This window comes from Periplaneta americana, chromosome 7 (genome assembly GCF_040183065.1).
Source record: "Periplaneta americana isolate PAMFEO1 chromosome 7, P.americana_PAMFEO1_priV1, whole genome shotgun sequence".
In the NCBI taxonomy this organism is placed as follows: domain Eukaryota; kingdom Metazoa; phylum Arthropoda; class Insecta; order Blattodea; family Blattidae; genus Periplaneta; species Periplaneta americana.
Genome location: NC_091123.1, coordinates 113,223,654 through 113,237,566, shown reverse-complemented (window position 1 = coordinate 113,237,566; position 13,913 = coordinate 113,223,654).

Sequence of the window (13,913 nt, the reverse complement as noted above, 5' to 3'; positions counted from 1 at the left end):
ATTTGCCCTTGGTATGTAAAATAAATTTCGAAATTTTGTATTAAGCTTGGTGCATATAATGTTATATAATAAAATAAACCAACACAGTCCAACTTATTGTTAATAATTTTATAAAGAAAGTTTAAAGATTGACAGTTTCTACTGAAGAGAGATTCCTATATACGGAAAATAATGCACACTATTTTTAACCTCAACTGTGTCTCATACGCAGTCATTTTTAAGTCTGGAAAACGATGGGAAGGGAATATTGTGCAATTCACCGGTTTTTTTTATACATATGATCTGGCGCTTTCAAGATATTAAATTTGGCGCCAAAAGGGTTAATTATAATTAGCAAGGAACACCTGAAACAAACACCCATAATCATGTTAGGAGGGCAGTGCTACACGGGACCAAAACTGAAATTCCCGAATTACCTTGCACTTAGAATTAGTAATCGTTTTACGAAAATTCGAATGAAATTGTGTAATATACATATTTTTTGGGTATACTGCCTTGCTACACGGACAAGCGATACCTACTGAAAGAAACACACAGCTCTAGCTCGCCTAAAATGCTAACTGCACGTTGAATTATCCTGAGTAGACTCGGAAACGTATTCGATTTAAGACATTTTCGTAGCAACATGAGCCGAATTAGTTTTGTTGTCCGCTCTTAGATCGATAGACCGGGTTGAAACTTAGGTGTAAGCGGGGAGGGTTTCATCTCTTCGTGACTTCCTCGTATAGAATTGTGAACAGATTCTTTTGCGAGGTCAGATTTGACTGATGCATGGTGTTGACCATATCTTTCTTTGATGAATTCCATAAATCGTACAAGTTATAAGTTTCTTAATTATCTGTTATACTCTTCAGTGTCGTGTACCCTTGCACTTTACTTAATAGCAATAATTGTACGTGTAATAATAGTTCCTTTCCTGGTTATTGGATGTAATTCCTTATGTAAGAAAATAAAAATGCTGTTTCGTCCATTTTGAATATAATGAAGGGATAAAGGATAAAGAAATTTCGTCACAGTTTTCTGACTACGTAATTACGAACTATCCGATACTTCATAACAACACTACGTATTTGATTTAGCGTAATTGTATAAACGGACACGATATATATAATTGTATAAACGAAGACGATGATTGTCTATTCTGCCCTAAAAGTTATTACAATGCAACTCTAGTTCGATTCCATTAAACAGATATATAATACCTTATGTTCTCTGAATTTGAGACTCGTTGAAAGCTACTACGCTTACAGATTCTTGTTACTTTTGTAGCTTTTTCTATGTATTACAATCAACAGACTTAGCAATCCTTTCTAAGAGGATTTGATCGCCGATAAGCTGAAATTGAGTTGAGTAGCTTCTTGTTGAATACACCGTCGCATTTTTCGCGTTCTTATAGTGGCTCTATAGGAGACTATTTTTAAAATAAGTGTTATTGACGAAGCTCTTCCCTTGTTAAAGTAGTGACTTTCGTTTGAGAAAGTCTTTCTTTATAATACGGTATTGTACAACTTCTTTCTTTCTAATTGTATGTAAAAACTTCTCCAAATGTCTATTTCATAATTATCTTTAGTACTCGAACACTTTGTATTAAGACCTTTGTTGTAATTATCCAGAAGCGTTTGTTGAAATTTCTTCTTTCATCATCATCATCATCCTTTCACGTGTTGGGCCTGATCCGTTATGGTCTTCCTCCATACGGGTGACTGGCTTGATTTAGCTATGTGGATACATAAAATTGGCGATTATAAATTGTATTGAAAAATAGTAAACTGCAGCAAATAAATTTAATCACGTGCAATGTAAACTTCACTTGATAGCCCAGGATTTGAAAATGTGAACTGCTTGAGAGAGGAGGTAGTACAGCTAAAGAAGGGGGCTCATCTACGCTCCGATACCCATGTATAGTCATATTATCTAAAAAATTGACTTCCTGACAATGTATTAAAGTTGCATCCTCCCTATAATATATTGAGCAGTGTTGTAATACATAATAATTGGTTTAATGTTATTGGTGTTAATGATTTATTTTCTAATTGCAAAGATATATTCATCAGTATAATATATGAATGACCTAAATGTTCCATCATTATTCTAGTTATATGTGCCCAAATTATAGATTATAGCGTTTGACTAAGGAGAACTTTGGCCGATAATGTACTACTCATCGTAATAGAAGAAATACTTCTATCACAAACGACAGTCACATATAGAAACGTTCTTACACAGAATACAGCCTTCTCAACTGTTATTGCAACTGAACTGTACCGTTCTAGTCCACAGTGCACAGCAGTAGGGGAGATGTGCTATATGCGCCTGCGCGAACGAGACAGCTTGCTAGTTTGAGGCGTCTGTACCGTCATACTACAACTTAAAACTACTGCCAAGATTTATTCTGCATTTATTAAACAAACACTATTATTGTTTGACAAAGCTAAAACACGTCTTTTAATTAACCTGTATAGATCAAATTTTCCTTCTTGATAAACATAAATTTTACTGAGTTGCTCAAAAATGTTTTCGGTGCGCAACTATGTAATATTGACTGTCAATACGAAACAAACACCACTTTCGTTGCTGTACTTGCAAGCAAGGTATGGTAGTAGTATTAGTATTTATTTAACCTGATAGAGATAAAGCTATCAGGCCTTCTCTTCTCCTCTACCAGGTATAGGTCGACAAGATAGAAAATAACCCTGCTTGTTTGACGTACGTGATCGAAGAGGGAGAAGATGTCACAGGCAAGTAGTCCGTTAGGCCGGGTTACATTAGTAGATGTCGGACTCCGATTCTTACTGCGATTTCCATAGAGTCGTCGATGTAGGTTTTTTATTTATCTGCATACTGTGGTAGCTTGCATTGTCACAACGATTGACTTACAAGACATATTAGAAATTGTGTTTCTAGCAATTTCGTGAAATTAAATCGCCCGTTTTCTGCTTTGATCGGAACATTAGCAGACCATTTTTTACAAAGCATCTTCTCCTCCTGCAAGAGCTATAATAATCAGTCTTGGTCCTTCACCAATAGATGTTTTGACCCCTGCTTCGCCATAAGATTGTCAACATGGACCAACCATGTGCCGAGAGTTTACATATGTCTCACCTAAATATTATGTAATGTCCTTCTTCTGTTAACGATATTTTCGAATTACTTGGTGACAATTAGCACGCCAGGAAACAATGTTGGATCTTTCAATAAGAAGTTTTTTATTGACATATTTTTCTTCCATTTGAAGCCCACTTATAGAATGAGTTTCCTCAGATACACCCTGCTGCATTTAAAACTTCCATTCTTCTGTAAATTAACATCAAGTGTTGCCAAAGTTGGCACAGTTTTCTTTATAGTTTAACACTCCTGTCTTTTCCTCCTAACAACCCCATTAGCAAAATAAATCGATCTACATTTCGGTCTCTCTTCAGACATTCCCTTCGGAGTTGAAAATTACACCTGACCAGTGTCGTTTAATATTATTTTCACCCAGCTGATACAAACTCTCGAAGCTTCACTTTTCGATTGAATGATGTATTTCAAATATTTTATTCTTGCAAATATTTCGCAGATTATACATATTAGCACTAGCATCGCTTTTCAATGGTCTGTCAGCAACACTAGGCTTATCATTCATTCTTACAACTTAATAGAAATTTAATTTCGAATGAGGAAGTATTAAGTGTATAAAAAGGGAGAATACATTTTCAGAACTTAGGTTTTAAAAAGATAATTTGAGATCAAGACGTTCAAAAGAAATAGGCAATTGAAAATACTAAACAGGTACGAATAAAGGAAAAACTCAGCTTAAACCGGTAATTTATAAATCTCAGATTCAGAAAATAGTGTACTGTGTAAAACGTACTCGATGCGAGACGATCTGTTACGGAGCGCCTCTACAATACAAGTGATCATCACCACTATGTTCTGCGCAGTAGCGATAAGTGGTCTATGGCGCAGGTTCTTTTCTAATTTGATACCTATAATACTGCGTTTATTTCATGAAAGAGAGTACAACCAGGGCCGGATTTAGGTATAGTGCCGCCCCTAGGCAGTGCTAAAATTTGCCCCCCCCCCAACTCCCACAAATATTTTATGGGCAGCTATTAATATAGGTCATGTTTAGTTTAAATTACGTAGTTTTAAATGAAATGTTACAATTCAGAAAACAATAAATTACTGGAATCAAAATACATATACATGCATCTTATTCGTGAATTATAAAGATTTCCTTCGCACTTTTTTCACAGAGAAAGCATTGATGATGTCATCGATGCAAAGAAAGATGTTCAAACTTGTTCACTGTTGAAATAAAATTGATTTGTGAATGGCAGGCTGTGGTTTATTTTTAAATATTGGTTTTGTTGGTGGTATAATTATTACGAGTATTTCTTACTTCGATAGGAAGTATAACGTAAATTGAAAAATAAACTCCAACTTTTTGCGAAATAAACCTTTAATACCGAATTATATAGTGCGCTTGCTAGAAAGTGATAAAATATTTATTGTTGACGGTATACTGTATATTAGAAATGTGACATGTGAGAGTTGTGGTTACTATTCATAGCGATAAATAATAATAAACACACAACCAATTTGATTTCCAACAATGCATTCTTGTTTATACAAGCAGTTAAATTTAAGAAGTTTCATAGTATAATAACGTGATACCGGCATACAGTATAATTATGCAGTTGCACACTCGCCTTTTATAATAATAATAATAATAATAATAATAATAATAATAATAATGATTTATTTTAGCTGGCAGAGTTAAGGCCGTAAGGCCTTCTCTTCCACTCAACCAGCAAAAAGTGTATATACATATGCATGAACTTACAAAGAATCCAACAATTTGATTGAGATGAGAGTTACATGTATACAAAAGTTATTTACAAATTAAACAACAAAATACTATGAACTATTAATTAAACACTGAAATAAACTGTGTAGCAGAATTAAACTAAAATACATAGAATGTTAATATATTTCAAATAATATTAGATAATAGAAAGAGATTATTACGAGACAATTAAAATACAGCACAATCAGGATGATGTCTAAAGAAAAAAGTAACAATGTAGTCAGTGATAGTTTAAATCAGTATGATTGGAGTGAAATGCTAATAAGGTTATCTTTTAAGCTGTTCTTAAAGGTGTTTATTGTCTTGCAGCCCCTAATACTTTGTGACAAGGAATTCCATTGACGCGAGGTGGATATTGTAAAAGATGATGAATAACAAGATGTTCTATGAAGAGGTATACTTAGCGTGCCACAGATAAGTGATCTGGTATTTACGTCGTGGTTAGAGTATAGATAAGAGAAACGAGACGAAAGGTAATTTGGTGTTGAAGTGTGCAGAATTCGAAAGAGTAAAGACAAAGAGTGTAAAGTTCTACGTTCTTTAAGTCGGAGCCACGAGAGACTTGCGAAGGACGGTGATATGTGATCATACCGTCGGATGTTGCACACGTATCTGACGCACATATTCTGAGCTCGCTGTAACTTAACTGACAATTCAGAACTTAGGTCACTTAACAAAACGTCACAATAATCGAAGTGCGGCGTTACTAGGGTTTGCACTAGGGTAAGTTTTAGTTGCTGGGGCAAGAAGTTTCTCAAGCGACTCAAACAGTGAATGGAGGAACAGATTTTTTTTATCGTTTCTTTAACTTGAAAATTCCAACTTAGATTATTATCAAAAAAGAAGCCAAGATTTTTTACGACAGATGAATAAGGGATTAGCGTGTTGTTAAGGGTAACAACTGAAAGATTACTGTTATTAAGGGAGTTAACTAAACGCTTATGTCCAATAATTATGGCTTGAGTCTTACTTGGATTAAGTGCGAGTCCGAAATTGGCCGCCCAAGTGGAGACAGTGGCTAGGTCACAATTTAACTTGTCAATCGATTCATTGATCGTATTGGGTCTGGAATGTATGTAAAGTTGTAGGTCGTCGGCATAGAGGTGATATCGGCAATACTGTAAGTTCTTTGATACGTCATTAATGTAGATAGAGAAAAGTAGTGGTCCTAATACGGAGCCCTGCGGCACTCCCGCCTTTGTGCATCTCCATTTATTCTCACCGCGACAGTGCTATACCGGTACTGAAACCATATCAGACTTCCGCAAGGTGTTTAAGAACAAATTTCACTGTAAAATTAAAATGAAAAAGAAAGATGGGAAGAAAAAAGGAAGAAAAAGAGAAAGAGAAAATGCCGCCCCTCCCGGAAATTACCGTCCTAGGCAGCTGTCTATGTTGCCTAGGCCTAAATCCGACACCGAGTACAACCTCATGCAACCGTATAATCCTAATACAATGTTCTGCAGAACGTAATGAAATGAGACAATGCAATTACCACATACAGAATCAGTGCAGTTTGCACACCGGAAGTTTGAGCATAAACTTCGCCTCATAAAAATAATGTCTTCCAAATTGGTTACTGGTGAGATGTATCCACTGGCTAAGACTTAAGGTCTGGCTATAGAATACAATATTTTCTCGGTATTTGATGAAACAGTTATACCGCTATGACTCTATTTCCACGGCCTTGTACAGTAGGTAAAGCTGGGAATTGATAAGAGCGGCTGTATGAGAGACATCCTATTCCGTACAACCCCACATTTACTCTTTAATATCAAATCCTATGAAAGGTTTTATCATGAATTTCTTGAAAATGGTGTATCTTGTATGATACCAAAGATGTCCGCTTGCACACCAATGAGGCGCAAGAGAATTAGGGCAGTAGAATTCTCATGCTCTCCTTGATCTCGGCTCTTAAGGAAGTGGTATTGTCAGTACCATGCTCCGACCGCCTTATAATCCCGGAGAATACCCTACACTCAGTTTTGATGTGGACCTCCGAGCAGTATTATGTTATGACAGAATAAAAAATACTGCTTTCACCAGAGTTTGAACTCAAACAGTACTAGACTATAGTGTATCGCTTTACCAACAAAGTTACCGCGGCTTTATATTTTGTATAATATGTGCAAGATCAAAGTGATTATGTTGATCCTCTAAGGCTTGAAGTACACAAAGCGGAAAACAAGGTAATCGGGGAAAATCGCATTATGCTATCCATTTATCTGCGCTCTCTGAAAACAGTTTATATTAACGTTAGTGCTTTACATTTTGTATTCTGAAATGTTAGAAAGAAACTATCTTCTCGTTACCTGTGCCTCTACTCTAAAACATATAGGGTATTTCAGAATTCAATACAAAAACTGGTAGGGGTAATCGGGGAGGCAAAGGCAAACATTATCACACAATATAAGGAAGGCGATTCGTTGTTATTCCACTATGCGATGGCCAAATCATATTAGTAAAAATTGACAGGGAAAATTCTAAAACCCTGTTGTTTCTCAAATTATAAAATTGGTTCAAAGTGGCCTCCATTTATCTGCAAATGAATCTCACAGTAACGCACCCTGGATTATCTCACTCTTTCTAAAACTTCTGTTGTATCGTTGATGCTTTGGGCTACTGCCTTGATTTTGTAACAGAGCCTCTTCGTCGTTGACTGCCATTATGAAAACCAAATTACTCATGTTTCTTCATAAAAAGAAGTCCAAAAGGTAAGGACACGTCCAAATCCATCGATTGGGGAAGGTAGTATTCAGGAAACGAAGAATATTACTGCGCTATCGCCCTGGGCAACAATCGTGCTGGTGCTGTCCAAATTTCAAGAGAGAATCTCTGCGAAGGGAGTACGAACAAGTGTCTTTTTCTGCAAAATCCCACAGTTTCAAATTGCATAATGACTATAGGATACGTAGCAAACTGATTTCAAATTTGAAATCAGCGGTGAAAAAATATATAGAAACTGTTGAAAAATCTCGTGCAACAGAAGATGAGAAAACATTTGCCCAGTGTAGTCCAAAAACTCTTTGCATATCTATCTGTCGGTATTGTCACGATGTTAGATATCGTTCCAGTAATTTCTATTGTTCTTAATAATGTCACAGTTATTCAGTTCATTCCTCTCTTCTTACCGTATCCGTTCATCCCTATTTCGCAGCCCATCCCAGAGACCATTTTGTGTCGTTTTTAACTTTAATAATACATTACTTAAAATTGAAGAAACAGTAGTTACTGCATATACTTTTTAACATTTTCTTACGAACTCCTAATTATGTCATAGAAATATCTTAATCTTTTTAGTTTATCCTGTTCCATATGGTGACATGACTAACATGACAGTAAGCAAAAAGCAGGTAGTAGAAATTGGATTTGTTCATAAAGGTAAGAATAGACAAAAATGCATCTGAAGGAAATAGTTTTGAAAACGTTACTTTAAGTAAACTGATGTATTTTATGTATATATATATATTTTTTTTTTTCTCAAATACTCATATTTCATGCAATAACTTTTAAGATGTCTTCTGACCTAATGTTTTGTCAGTTACTTTATTCAGATAATCTTCCTGAAATTTCAGATTCTGTTCGAAAATTTCCAATCATTGTAAACCTTCGTCAAAAATAAACGATCATTGCAACTTAGATATGTCAAACGACATAGAAATCTCCTCATGAAAATTGCTCAAATAAATGAAGATAGGAACCTCAACACCTGTTTTATATTTTTAGAAGTAACGATCACAGAAGGAAAGAAAGATAGTTAACATTTTGTTAATAATAATAATAATTATTATTATACTGCGTTATACTGCTTATATCGTGAGTAAAATTACGAAAACAATTACATCAGTAGGTAATAATAATAATAATAATAATAATAATAATAATAATAATAATAATAATATGTCAAACGACATAGAAATCTCCTCATGAAAATTGCTCAAATAAATGAAGATAGGAACCTCAACACCTGTTTTATATTTTTAGAAGTAACGATCACAGAAGGAAAGAAAGATAGTTAACATTTTGTTAATAATAATAATTATTATTATACTGCGTTATACTGCTTATATCGTGAGTAAAATTACGAAAACAATTACATCAGTAGGTAATAATAATAATAATAATAATTATTATTATTATTATTGTTATTATTATTATTATTATTATTATTATTATTATTATTATTATTATTATATCTCGGTGACTCGATAATTATGAACCCATTGTAATCTAAAAAATAAGTGTCTTCGGAACCCCTCATAAGACAATTATACTTTTTAAATATGGAACAGTCAACATGAAAACCTTCCCATCGACATGAATCATAATCTACGACTATCCACATTACATAATTTATTGTAATATATATTTTTGGTATGTCATTGTTTTATAAAAATAGGAGTAAATGAATTGTAATAATATTGATGTTTGTGGAAGTGTTGAAATACTCCAAAAGTAATATAAAATGATAGGCTTATTGTATGGGCCCTACATATTTGTAGTTAAGGTTCGCTGTAGTACCGAAGCGTTGAATGAACTCTGCATGTTCCCTTCAGACTATGCGCATACTTGTTCCAATTATCTCAGTCTATTAATATCTGACAATCACCGACAATCTATAACATAACCTATATCTAAGCAAGCAACTAAGCTAACAGCGTGATGCATAGTTATTGCCAAACAAGAGGTTATTATTCAAACGATTAACATGTTTTGATAAGTAACGGTTGGGTTTGTTACGGGGCATTGGATATTTGTCAGTTTAAATAGAACAGTCCTGCCATACTTTCCTTTTTCTGTGTCACATTAAATTATGTCTACTTTATCATAGATGATGCTGTAACTCCAGGTATTGTTTTATAGTTACGGTAATGTAGAAGCACTTCGAATTTACTTACGTAATTTTCAATGTCATTTTTTTATTTCGATAAGTATTCGTATAACAAATTTCTTTTCAATATTTTCGTCTTTGCTTATCATTAGGTAAATACATTGATGTTGCACATTATTATACATTTATATTTTTAGACTAACGTTTTCGCTTTAATTAAAGCATCTTGAGGTTATTATTGTTATTTATAATAAACATTATAATATATTGACGATTTAATCTAATTATGGATTCTAAAATATTGAATTGAAATATACAGAGTGTAAGGGGTATAAGTGCCGTCCTTTTCACAATCGTTGGTGACAGTCTAGACTCTATAGGATAAAAAATTGTCTATACAACATACGGTCAGAACTTTATAGTTTTTCCAGAAAAAAAGTATTTATTTTATTTGCGTTATACTGCTTATATCGTGAGTAAAATTACGAAAACAATTGCATCAGTAGGTATATCTAGTAAAGAGTTAATATTAGTTTAAATAAATATTTGTGTCTTCTATTACGCTTTCGTGAAATTAAATAACAATGCATGCTTAAATTTGTTAATATTCTGGCGTGAGAGACGTGGCAACATATTTAGCAGGATTCATGCTGCTGACAGCAGTCTGCAAAGACTTACTGATCAGCTGAGATCCCTGTCCATAGGTCTCCTGTCGAGCGGATAGCAGTTCAGTACAGGTAGGCCTATTCGATAAACAAGTTACAATGTTATTCACAATTCAGGAATGTCATGATACTCGTATGTTATTAATTCAAGTGCGGCAGGAAGGATGTACCGTCAACGTTTTCCGCAATGAAGGTTACCTAATCGGCGAACTTTGGAGCAGTGTCTCAACGATTATTAGAAACTGGGAGTCTCTTACCCCGTTTCGAAAATCACACAACGAGAAATTTCTTTAAAAATGATACTCCTTTACGGAAGCGAGAAAGAATTTTGCTTTAAAGAATAAGTTCGTGTGATTTTGTGGAGTAAATCATTATTGTTTATTTTTTAGATGCATAATTAAAAATGGAGAAATATTGTTAAATAAAATATAAATTTAACAAAATGTTCTCTTAATGAGATTGAAAGTTTGTATTTGTTGCTCGTTTTATGTAAAGAACAGTTGTCCTAGCCCGCCCTGCATTAAAACAGAGCATCTGTTTTATACAGGTATGTCTGTACCCGCTTGAGCTATACTGTGTACTTATAAACCCACTCCTCCCCATCCAGCAACGTTGCAAAACGTCTAATATTGTAAACTTTAATAATTGGTTAAATATTGCAATTAGAAAAGAAATTGTGAGGACATGTTTTCTTTCTTATGACACGAATAATCATCTGTTAAAGTAATGGCACTCGTACCCCTTACACTCTGTATATTACCTCAATAGTGTTATTAAATTGGGCCAATCTTTGTTGAATTAATTAAACGAATTTAAATTTCATAAGTTGTACAATCTATAGACATCAATTTTATAATGTAGTTGGTACACAATACATGTAGTTTTCTATATAGAATATTTCATTAACAGTAGTTAAAAAAAAATTGTACAGTGCGTGTTCTCAAACTTCTTGTTACATATTGTAGTATATGGCTATGTTTCGTGTAGGGTTGACTCCGTAATGCATTGCTCTTACTTTGTGGTATGCTTAGATAGGATAGATCATCATGATCCTTGAAGGAGAGTTTACTTACATACTCATTTTTTTTTTCAGACCTTCCGCCATGGATTCCCCTTCCAACCCACCGCTGTGGCGTTTGATCCAATTCAACATCTTCTGGCTGTTGGCACGAAGTCTGGCTCCCTCAGACTGTATCCTTTCTTGCACGTACAATTGGGCGGCGTAGCGTTGCGGACATCATATTAATGTAAGTACAGTTAATTCTTTGATTTTACTTCATCCAATTTCAAATGTTGTTTAAATATAATCATTATCTTAATGTTACTTTGTATAAATAATTAATATATTGCACTTAAAATTCAGTGAAATTTTCCGAGTCTTTAATCGTGCTATAAATATCTAATGCTGAGATAGCCTATTATTATTATTATTATTATTATTATTATTATTATTATTATTATTATTTTTATTATTTTATTATTTTATTATTATTTTTATTATTTTATTATTATTATTATTTTATTATTTTTTTTTATTTTATTATTATTATTATTTTATTATTATTATTATTATTATTTTATTATTATTATTATTACTGGTACTGCTGGTACTTGTAATATTATTCTTATTTATTCCAGAAAAATGAGAAACTCCTTTTTTAATTTTATGTTGTAGCTATCATTCGTTACAGTGCATTGTTATAAAAGTTCAGTAAAATGGTTATATAGGATGAATTACAGAAAATTCAATGGAATAAATCGACTTGGAAATGATAAGTTCTTCAAATCAGAAATTCTTTTGCACTGTGAAGAACATGACATTTTGTTGGAGATATCCTTTTTTATTCTGTAGGTGAGATTTAGCGAAGGGCTAAGTTTTATGTTAGTTTTGGATTCTGCAACTTAAGCTGTCATATCATGGGCAGTCTCAAAATTGTTTGTGTTAAAAATTCTGTGCGTAGAAATAAGTACAATTGTTTCTGGCATTGTCACAAAATTAAAATTACTTAAAATAAGATAAATAGAAGGATATTTAGACCTATACGGGAACCCATCAACCAGGAATGGGGAATTAAAATATATAAGAATACAGGGTGGAAGTGATATAACTGTGCAAATTAAAGAGGGCATTATCATACATTAAAATAAAAAAAATCTATTATGCGTTTTGTAATTAAATGCATAGTTAATTATAAAGTTAGCCTGAAAGTTTTCGTAGTTTGGTAAGTTGCCGGCTCTTCCGCCTCCTTGGTCTCGAGGTAGCGTGCTGGACTCCTGATCAAGGTGGCCTGGGTTCGATTCCCGGCAATGAAGTCAGGGGGATTTAATTCGAACCTCTTCACGGGGACTGGTAGTCTGTCCACTGTCCCAGTGTGTGTGTGGTGTCTCGCAGTGGCCTCCCGGTACCCTGGCGCAGTAAACAGGGAGTCCTGCAGTGTGTGCGTGTGTTCAGTAGAGTTGTGGGTCTAGGCGCAATAAGCCTCAGGCTGCGGTTAAAAAAAAGTTGTCCGCCCACGTACGAAACCACACACACACATACACATACACGCGCGCGCGCACGCACACACACACACACAGTGTGAACAGCAGAGTTCCGTCCCTTAGTAACCCAAGTAAGGTTGCCAAATTTCCTAATGGTAGAAAATAACGATACGTGTTAACTTTTTTTTTAATTTGCAAGAAAACTGTCCATCAAAAGGATAAATGATTCCTTATCAGTTTCCCAAATGACAAGCTTAAAAATCAGAATCGTACGGATAGTACTTATCGAGTAATACAGTTTTACATTTATGGTAAAATTATTTTTTTTGGGACTATTATAGTATATAAATTTTGTTTTGTACTATATCCAAGGAATAAACTGTTAAAATGTGCATAGTTATATTACTTCCACCCTTTAATAGTCACAAAAAATCCATTCAGATTATATGAATTTATTACATAACATCAAAATTACTTGGCAGAACATTGTTCAGAAGCGAAAATTTCCATATGTTTGAGTAATAATATTATAATAATAACAATAATAATACTCATTTCATTCATATAATAATAATAATAATAATAATAATAATAATAATAACAATAATAATAATAATGAATATTTAAATATTTACTGAAATCACATTATATAAAAGTAGATTTGAAATGAGGTTAATTAACATAACCACTTGTCGATAAAGTTATCATTATTAATGTGTGGAATTTTAAGTTACTAAATGGTATTAAGATTATAGTAGTCGTCAGTATTCTTGTATAGGCCTATTAGGCTTCGGCCACAGTGCAAGCGGCTGGTGGCGCGGCGCGTTGAGTGGCGGCGTGGATGAATCACAAACGCATGTTAGCAAATGCAGCTGGCCATAGTGTGAGCGGAGCGGCATTTTGGAGGTGAAGTTGGTTCAAGGACAACGCTACACGCCGCTGGCCGCTCGCTCTTGTTTGAGATTTTAGCGGCGCCGCTCACAATTGCAAATATGAAAATGAGAAAGAAGTTATCATTTAAGAAGTGAAAACCCGAATATTCCTGTGGAATAATTGGGAGAAGAACTTCAAAAACCTCTCCATG